Source organism: Periplaneta americana, chromosome 15 (genome assembly GCF_040183065.1).
Source record: "Periplaneta americana isolate PAMFEO1 chromosome 15, P.americana_PAMFEO1_priV1, whole genome shotgun sequence".
NCBI lineage: Eukaryota > Metazoa > Arthropoda > Insecta > Blattodea > Blattidae > Periplaneta > Periplaneta americana.
In genome coordinates this window covers 128,223,834-128,234,491 of record NC_091131.1, presented here as the reverse complement: position 1 = coordinate 128,234,491, position 10,658 = coordinate 128,223,834, and positions in this window count along the sequence as shown.

The window sequence follows — 10,658 nt, the reverse complement described above, 5'->3', positions numbered from 1 at the left end:
ATGTCTGCAGTAACAAAGTATTGTAACTAAGTGCACTGCATGTATGAAACAGCAGTTGGAAACATCGCTGCATAGCTGTAAGGGACCTAAACAGTTCTACTGTAGCAGTGCAGACTGATGCTCCTCCATCGGAACTAAACTCCAGATGGTGCTGAATATTGTGACAATGATTACAGTAGTATTATTCAGAGGGCATGGTAGTTATTGAAGTTGAAAAACCGTCAGGTGTTTTTGGCGCATTCTGTACAAAAAATTTAACTGCCCATGCTAACTATAGGGTTAAGAAATAAAAGCTTGAATAGAAAGCGCTCATTCAGTTGGAGAAGCATGTTGACCACACAAGCTTCCCTTGCATGCCATGTGATAGGATGGACATTCACAAAGAATGGCAGATCAACTTCTGTCTTCAAGTATGTGCTGTTGTTTCCTAATGCAACATACAAAGTAAGTTTTCATCGTACAGTTAGTATAGACAGCTAATTTTTTTATATCTGCTATTTGCTGTGGAGATCTGTGTGTGCACTTAGACTGAAGGTTTCGTCATGGGCTCATAATAGTACCCTTGTCACTTTAATAATAATATGACAAGGATTGTATTAAAATTTTCATTAATGCAGTAACAAAAGTGGGGGGAAAAAAACTGTAAAAAAAATATAATATTAAACTGCTCCCCATTGAGGGTAGCCCTTATGGTCTCAGTATATCCTCAAAAAAAAAATTATTATACATATTATGTAAACATAGATATTAAATTTTAAAGAAGGGAAACAAAGAAAAGGGCGTGAAAAATTACAATTGCTATTAATGTGGCACCATGTGATTAATTAGGATTTGGTAGGATTTTTTTAACACAATTATCACAATGTCATCCCTCGGAGATGTTGGCAGAACAAACTGCAGTCGAAATTCTTCGAAAAAAGCTGGTATAGTCCCTCGAGCACCTATGAGCAAGCCGAATACCTCAACGTGAATTAAGGCATATTTCAGCCTGAAAGAGTTGACTGTAGGCTCATAGATCGACTTCTTCTCAAGGTGGACCTCGGCTGACTGATGACATTCTACTTCAAAACGTATCGTGGGGTCCACAATAATGCCCTGTTTAGTGTCAGCATTGTACGCTAAAATATCTACTCGTCTCGTTGACCCATTTTCAGCTAGACAGGAGATTTCTTCTTCTACTATCCAGCCCTTATTTCTTAATAGTGACAGTAATAACAACGGAAACATTAGAACAATAATATATGATATATAAATATACTTATATAGTTCCATAGTTTCTTAATATTATATTCTGTTTTATAAAGGGCGGATTATTTTACTGTGTGTTGTGTTTTGAAATTCTCGTTTAGAGGCACGAATTTCTTACGTTATCAGTAAGTAAAATAAGAAAAAAAATGGAACACATTTGCTTTATCCTAATGAATTGCATTATTGTGATAGTATGTTTATGTTGTGCCTTTTCACTGTCGCTTTGCCAACATGTTATTTAACACCAAATAAGGACATTGTAAATAATGTCTAAGGTATAATATTACCATTATGTTTCTCCCTAATAACTTCGAAGAAGAGAATTCATTTATTTCTGTAATGTTCTTATATATACTGTACAGTGTATGGAATTTAAAAAATAAAGTCAAAATTAAATTAAAGTAAAACACATATTTGCCAATGAAATGCGAAAAAACACATTTATTTTTTTAAACAAATATTACTAACTAAAAATCGTGCCTCTTCACATAATCATAATTTGAAATCAATTATTTTAATCAAAGAATTTTGCTTCTGTAGAGAGAATGAACTTTACATCTTAATCCACTATGTCGTAGAATCACACACTTCCATTCATATTTTATGACTATTGAAACTTTTTTTCATGGATGCTGAAACTTTACCTGGTGTCTAGAATTTCTTCCTAGTTAAAAATACAAGTTCAAGTGTTTGAAAATGTTGTCATTTGTGTCACCTAGTTCGCAGTGTAATAGAATAAGAGCCATCCTTAAGGAAATATCTATACACACTTAAAACTTATATCCTTTCTTCAGAAATCAATATCAATTCTTTTTGTTACTGCATAGCTTCTTAAAACATTTAGATGATTTCTCCAGATTTCATATCACAACTGCACAATTTTATATCCTAATAAGGTATGTCATGAAGACACTTGGGGGGGGCACAGAGGTAGAACCCCATGCTTCCTTGACCTTGACACTAGAATGAGATGGTGTGGTTGGCACCACTTTCTGACCACCTTTTACCCCTGGGAAAGACCCGATACTCAATTTGATAGGAGGCTGAATGAATCTCGGGGCCATTCTAGATGTTTGGCAACAAGAAAATCCCGTCACCACCCAGGATCAAACCCCGGACCTTCCAGTCCGTAGCCAGCTGCTCTACCAATTGAGGTATCCAGCCAGAATCTGTACTAATAACACACTAAAAGTCAGTCATTTACTGACTAGTTAATGAATATGTTATAAATGTGGTTCTGTATTTATAAATTGAAATGTCAGTATATATGACTGGAGCTTGTGCTAGAATTTGACAGTGGATAATACATTAAAAGTCAGAGTGGCTGCCATTAAGAGAGGTAGGGGTTCAGAGGCACATGCTTTTCCCAGAATTTATTCTCTTGTTCATTTTAATATTACTGTTATTTTTTTATGTAATGATGATGATAATAATAGTAAAGAAAAAGAAATTCTCGTTTGGACATGTGTCTCTGCACCGCTCCACATCTGCTAAAAAAATCTTGACTGTCTATATAGTAAGAATGATAGAAACAATGTGAGAAACAACCATTCTGGTTAACATAGTTATTCATATTTTCTTACGAAAAAAGCTGCTTTATTGGCAATACAAAGTCTTATTACTACTCAACAGTATCTTATAACAGTAAATTCTAAAATAATGTAAGACTGCTTCTTCAGTCAGTGAAGGTTATTGAAATTGTTAGAAGTATTCGAATTTATTCAAAACAGCAGCTGTGGAATTTAATCTGACAAAGAAAACAGATTATGCGACATCATGTTAATTTTTTTATAGAACGTAACTTCTTTTGAGAGAAAGAGAGGTAGACATGCCACACGACAAAACAGCTATAATTTGATTTTTATAGTACTCTGACCCACGTCATTTAACTGTTCATATTATATATAAGCATCTTTGTAGCAGCTTAATTTTTTTTATTCTTTTTTGTTACTGTTAATTTTCATATGGTTGTGTTCTTACAGTATTATGAGAAATCGTTAATTAAATTAATGGGTAAGGCATTTAAACTGGACATTAAAGGTTGTGATGTACTCAAGTTTCTGCTTGGGAAGAAATAGTTCAATCTTTACCGTAAAAGAGGCAGAAATTAACAAATATAGATGTGTACTAAATCATTATGCAATTATCAACGGTCAAAGACTGATACCAAAAATATAAAAGGAATGAGGTGCATTTTGAATAAAATGATAATTATAATGAACAATCAAGCTTTTAAGATGAACTTTGTAACTTCAAAGTACTTCAGAGAGAGAGAGAGAGAGAGAGAGAGTGAATAATATAGACAACAATTACGTATTGAGGAAAATTCACATTGCTCTTGTGCAACCTGAGATGTGATCAGTTGCAAAATAGTCTTCCCAGATCAAATGTTGCTATGAGGAATGTTCGAATTTATTAATATGACTTGTATAATTTATTAAACATTGTTACAATCTACTAACATGTACGCCAAGATTAATTTTCATTTTTACAATCTCATATTTCATCCTGCTTATTGCTCTAAATTCTAGTAATTATTTGGTTATTATTTTTGGTAATTAATATGAACACACACAACTTATTTCAGTGATCTGAAGGTGCATAAAAATATAAACTAGACAAACTAAAACAAAATTTAATTTTTCTGAATACCATTTCCCTCCCTCCCCCCACACAATCTCAATTTTATTGACATATCTGGCTTCGATTTTTTTCTTGGTATTTGATTTCAGCATATTTAAAATATATTATATTGCTAACATTAAATAAAAAATTGTGTAAACAGAAATAAAATTAGAACCTAAAGGAAATAGTACATGTAAATTTAATTTGATAACCTGAAAATAAAATATAAATCAGCTGATGGTGTGCCTGTATTTTAACTTGTATGGCCATGAATATTATTATTATTTATGTTAAATTTAATCACAACGCTTGTCAATATACAAGGGTTGAGTGAAAAGTAATGACTAAATTAATTTATATTACAAATCTAAAGCTCTATTTAGTACTTAAAAAAATTGGCATTACTGTCCCTCATATATTCGCCAGCCATATGATTAACTTTACGCGAAGTCTGCAGCAGGTGGCAGGTGGATCCATTTGCGTGATTATAAATGCAATGGATCACGTTATGGCACTGGGTACCTCAACCAGATTTACGAAACTATTGTCCTCTTAGTGGTTCCTTACTTCTATGAAACAAATCTTAGCCACGAGGACTCATGTCCGGGGTGTTAAGTGGATATTTCGAAGTTTTCCAATTATATTTTGTCATAATTTCTTTCACTAGTTGGACTGTGTAACCGAATATTTTCGTAAATGAGAAGCAGTGAATTACTCATAATATGAGTACCGGTATATTATATTATAATTAAATGTGGCTGCTTTCTTCTTACTGCTGAATGCAGATGATTCTGCAGAAAATAATAGTAGTAGGTAGTATATTTGGCATTCACATTTCGCCCATTAGGAACTGCACATTGAAGGAGAACATCAACCATGTAGTAGGAGACACTGAGTACCACTTTCATTCAAATGGGTTTCTGCCAAAATTTTTTAGTCGTGGGATCCTCAGTGACACCTTTCATTTGATTGGCACTTCAGTTCTATCTCAAACCCACGCTCACATTTCGTCTATTGTGATTATTCAATGAAGAAATGCATCACTCTGATTTTGATACTGCTTCAGGTGGAGGTTTACTTGTGTCATTTCTGCACTTCGTTAAGATGATGCAGGACCCACTTTTTGTACCTATGCCGAAAACATCATGCAGAATGTGACGCATAATAAAATCACTGCTTTCAATCTCTTGTGTCAATTAGTGTATTGTCTAGTGCTTGTCAGCACACAGTAATGACTACACAATCTGTATCTTTTCCACAGGGACATCGAGATGACCAACATGATGATTATCTTCTTAATTTTCTCGATCTCAAAAAAAGGCATTCACTCATTGTGCAACTGTACATTAGGGCAGTATGTCATTACCCCACATTTCTCTAAGTCATTGCCAACAGTCTTTTGCATTGCAACCACTGTCACTTCAGTTTTTATCCAACAACGTTTCTCCAACTTCGTAAACATAATATATCCGAATGCCTTGACAGAAATGACGTAGTTCTGATGCCTGTACTGCCCTCTTTCTCTCTGTATCATCAAAATGATATTCTGTACTGGAAAGAGATTCTGTTAGTCGTATGTTGTGGTACTATATTTTGTTCCGAGTATTCTACTCTTCCAAAAGTAGCATTGTCATCACTTTTCACTTAGCTCTCATATAAAGTAGTATAGTAAACTGTTTTCCAACTTTTTTTTTCTCCCTCAGTAGTTGATGTTCACTGAGGTGAGATTCTAGGGAAAATAAAATGGTGATATAATTGCATAATTTTAAATCTCAGTGAATATGTCGTTGAAATACTGTATAAACAAAACTGACATTATTAATAAACAGAAATTTGTAAAATTTTATGGATAGTTTGAAAATAATTCTATATATAATATCTTATAATGAGAATAAATCACAGTTTGTGCATCATGTAAGTTAATTGTTTTACAAACAAATGCTATATAAGTTCACTTTTTTTCAATTGAATTACAACGTGAATTAAAAGTTACTGATCTAACTTCAGTTTCTGAAAAAATCAGAGATCATATTTTATTTTAGAGTAACATAATATGAAAGACTATAATTTATAATTTTTATTTCTTTCAAAACTTAAAATATTACTACAATATAAAGTAATGCTGTGAGATTAGTTACTTTCATAAATGCAACACTATGCAGTGGCGAAATTAAATCTAGAAGTTTTATGATATATAGAATCTTCCATGATAATTAGATTTTATCTTCATTCCTCTATTTATTATAAAGAAAGAGAAGAATATTGACTATTTGCAAGTGAAAAATTGTATAAAAAAGGAAATTTGTATAACTTTATCATGTTTTCTGCATTGACGTTCCCTACATTAGTATTCCTATTTTCAGACAATGTAACTTTGTATTTCATCACCAGAAACATTATTTTAATTGATTTATCTATTTAGAAATGCCTGATATAGCTAAAATTATTGAATGCTGAGTATTATGAAAACATCAATTTTAAATATATTTTGCGCTACAGCTTACAGCCTTCTAAAACTTTGTTATAAAAATCTGTATTAAAAATCGCATTAAACATGTATATTGTGGTGAAAGCATGTGACATATGTAAACAAATCTATAGTTTGTGTGTTAAAAAGTGAATTTATTTTCCCTTAAAATTCTTGTAAAGCTAATATAAAATATCTAAATCATTCTGATCATTTTATTTGAGCTATTGTGTATCTTTGAATCATTTTACAGTTTTAAGTATGGTATAAATTCCAATTTGTAAAGAACAGAACTCATGAAAACTATATGAAAATGTATTACACGATATGATAAATTGTTATTTATTTAATTCGTATTCTGCGTTCATTCATTTAGAAAACAATAATTGGCTAATTTTAAGAAATACAGAATGATGTGATTGAATAAGTACTGTTCATAGCTCATGATACTATTACGGAAAAAATCGTAATGGGAAGCAATATAGAATTACCGTCCTAATGGATTAATCTCTTTAAAGTTGAAACTTGTTTATGAAACTTTCAATTAAAATATAATGTAGGGTGTCCATATGAAAGGTATTCAAAGATTAGATATCCTCTACTCCTCAAGTTTGTTGTCCAAAAACAGGATGCATTTCCGTGTTGGAGATTCACGTCCATATTGCATGGAAAAAAAATGCTGAACACTTGTAACAGACTTTAGCTAATCACAACACGCATGCATCCATTTCCAGAATTGTCGAAATTGTTTACTGAACTCGGCCAAAGTTTACTGGCATGTGCGCTTGAGCAGGGCATGGATGAAACTTTGAAAGATTCCCTGCTTTGACAAAGCAGAAATGTGTGTCTTTCCGAGATATGTATTTTTTTACTTTGGATACCTTTTATCTTCGTACCCAGTATATTTAATATCAGATAATCAATTTAATTAGGAAAGTCAATCAGTTTTAGTAGTTATCTATGTCTACATCTCAAGAATAGAGTCTTAAGTTAATTTACATGTTATTTTACAAGTCTTCATTATAAAGTTCTAATGAATATTGAAACTTGTAACATTGGTACAGTATGCATTATAATACATATTCTTGGAAAATGTAATATTCAAATATTGTATCAAAATACTTCGATTTCGTAACGAAGAACATTATGTAGTATTATTCCATTTTCTTCTTAAATTATGTTTTGGCTTCCTTTTCTTGTAATTATGCCAGTGTAAGCATGTTCTTGACTTCATTTACTGTCTGTTATATGAAATAATGAGTTAATTCTCGCAGTGTAGCCTATTATGTTGAATTACTGACACTGGTTGATATTCCTACATTTATTGTGTTAAAAATATTCCTTCATTTGACAATGTAATTCCATGCATTTTAAAGTAAAACACAGTGTTAAAATTATGTGTATTCAGTCATATTGAAGAATTATCCTATAATCTAAGAACTAAAATATGTTCAAAAATGGTCCAGTTCTTTGTTATGTTAAATACTCGTACAAAGATGTCATGCGAAAGTATACCTATAAAACCAATATTTAAGAATTGTAATTTAAAATATGTCAGATACTGGTATTTTAGAAAATATCTCTTGCATTAGATTACGTGTGGAATAGGTATTTTTGATAACCGAAAATAAATCTCTTAAAAACTTTTATTTTTGCGTAAGTCCACAAATATCAATTCTGGAGAGAAACTTAAATTAAAATCTTACTTTCATACACTTACACATATTTGACTTAGAGCTTCCGGTGAAGGTGATTTTGCTGTATCAGAATATAAGACCATTATGAAGTTATACAGGTTAAATATTAGTTAAATGGTTTATTTATGTTAGAATTCTCTCACGTTTTTGAAATTACTTTTCACTGTAATATATCTTAGTTAACATCTGTTTCGAAAGCAGTTTAACAGTTTCTTTTGTGAAATAATGTTTGATATTTTCGAGCTCTATTTAAAGCTTCAATATTCGTTCACATTCGCACTAATTATTTTAGTTTTTTTTTAACTGATTGTACATTATGTATTATTTTGTATTTTTATTTTTGTGTATATAGAAAAATCATAGTATTGTAATACTATTTTTTCTTGTTAATTTGTATTATCATTTACAGGAATAGTAAAGCATTATTCTTTCATTTATTCTTCTGTGGAACAAGGAGAAGTTAACAGTTATTATGATTTTTGAGTCCTTAAACTGTGCAATAACATTAATATTATAAATAGCTGAAATATTCATCAGGAATTAGTGCTGATGAAGATTTGCTCAAAGCATTCGTGTAAAAAATATTTACATGTGCAGTGACGGCAATGAAATTTATTATACTGTAAAAAAAAACTGATTGACATATCAAGCATAAAATTTGAAGTTTTATTTCATATTTGGTTTATTTTACACAGTTGGTAAGATGACACCAAAATAATATATTTCTTCAATTAAAAATATATTAGAATCAAATTTCTGTGTGTGAGAAATTTCAAGTTTTTAAACTTCACCTAATTGCTAAGAAATTTAACAATCATATGTCTTTACTTGTTAGAAAGTAGAGATAAAACCTGATGTGTCAAAATTTAAATATACAAATTTTGATTATACTTTTATTGATCACATATATGAAGTGTTAATCACGCAGAATCCATTTTTCTCACAGTTTTATGTTGCATTTAGTATTAGTCCACATTAGTTGAAATTATATTATAAATTGGTGATTCATCTTGCTAGTCAGTTGGACATTTGACATTACAATAAATTTATAATGGACTATAGTTTATCGTATATATCAGCATATCAGACGTCTGTTTAAAATTGTATTTTTTTATTTTTCATGATAAAATTTACTATTATTATTTTATTTGTATCTCTGAATGCATTATCTTGACAGTGACCATCTAGTGTAACATTGTTTCTTAACTAAAGTAGAGTGTTGTAAAATTTTCTGAAATTTTTTTAATCTGTTTTTTTTTTCTCTTGCCAAGATACATGTTAAATAATAATTAGTACAGAAATTTATTAATACTAATTTTTCTTTAATACAAATGCATGAGTCAATACAATATAAGACTATGATGGTGCTTAAAGTAGTGCACATTTTTTTTTAGTTTTTGCAAACGCACAAATACTCTCATCAGGAGTCAATATTTTCAAGTGAAATTTCCAGAGAAAAAAGAAATGTTCATATCACAATTTTTGTGCAATATTCCAGAAAAAAGTACAATCTTACAGTAAGTTTGTGAACTTAGTGCTTCATTTGATAACAGTCTCAAATTTAAAAATTAAGTACCGGTAACATAAAAAAATTAATATTAATACTGATATTGAATAAAATATATTTCGGGAGAAGATGAAAAATTCTAAGGAAATAATCTTTTGGGGAACATAATTTTAATGATTATTGTTGTTCTTATATAATATTCCCCGGAGAAAATGTTCTCATTACAACACACCAATAGTTATTGTTGGAAACTCTACAAACTTAACGAATGAGTGACAAAATGATTGAGTTTAGAGTTAGGAACGTCTGAAATACTTGGTCCATTATAAAATGAGCATTCATACTATTCCCACCGATTTTCCTTCTGAGAAATCCTTTTCCTCTCAAGTGAAATACCAATTTCTCTTTGTGCAGGTTGAAAACTTTATTATTGTTATTAATTAATAACATCTTTAGTAAATTTATTATTGTGGCAAATGGCTAGAACATCTTGACAACTATAAATAAACAATTTCCTCAGTTACTGGTACTGGAGTGCAATGCATAATGGGAAAGTGTGTGCACTTTTACTTTACTTTTTATTTATAACGGAATTTATCTACAAAATATACAATAATGAAGTAATTTTCTTGTATAAATTGACAAGTTGAGGTAATTATTGACGTATGTTACTAATGAAAAATACAAATAAAAGTATATTAGGCTGTGGAGAGATCTACATAAAAGGCTCTGGATCCATTGCAGTGTTCAGTGAATAATTTCTGTACATTCCTCCTTTTGCCAAACTGCTGCTGAACTTCTGTGACATAGGATAGAAAGCAGTAGGGACTGTGTGAATTGAAGGAGGGTACCATCCATAATCGAGTGATGTAGTCCGATAAAATGGATGATCTAGAGGTTGTTTCTGGCAACCATATCCAGTAAACCAATCTGTGAATTAGAAATAAAACATTGACATAAATTAAAAAGCTGGCTTACATCTTCGTTATCATACACATATGTTAAAATATGTTTTAAAGCGTCTTATTAAAATTAATTACTTCTGAGACTTATTTTCATACTAAGTAAAATAAAATAGGGAGGAAGTATGGATTTAGTAAGCTGACTCATAACA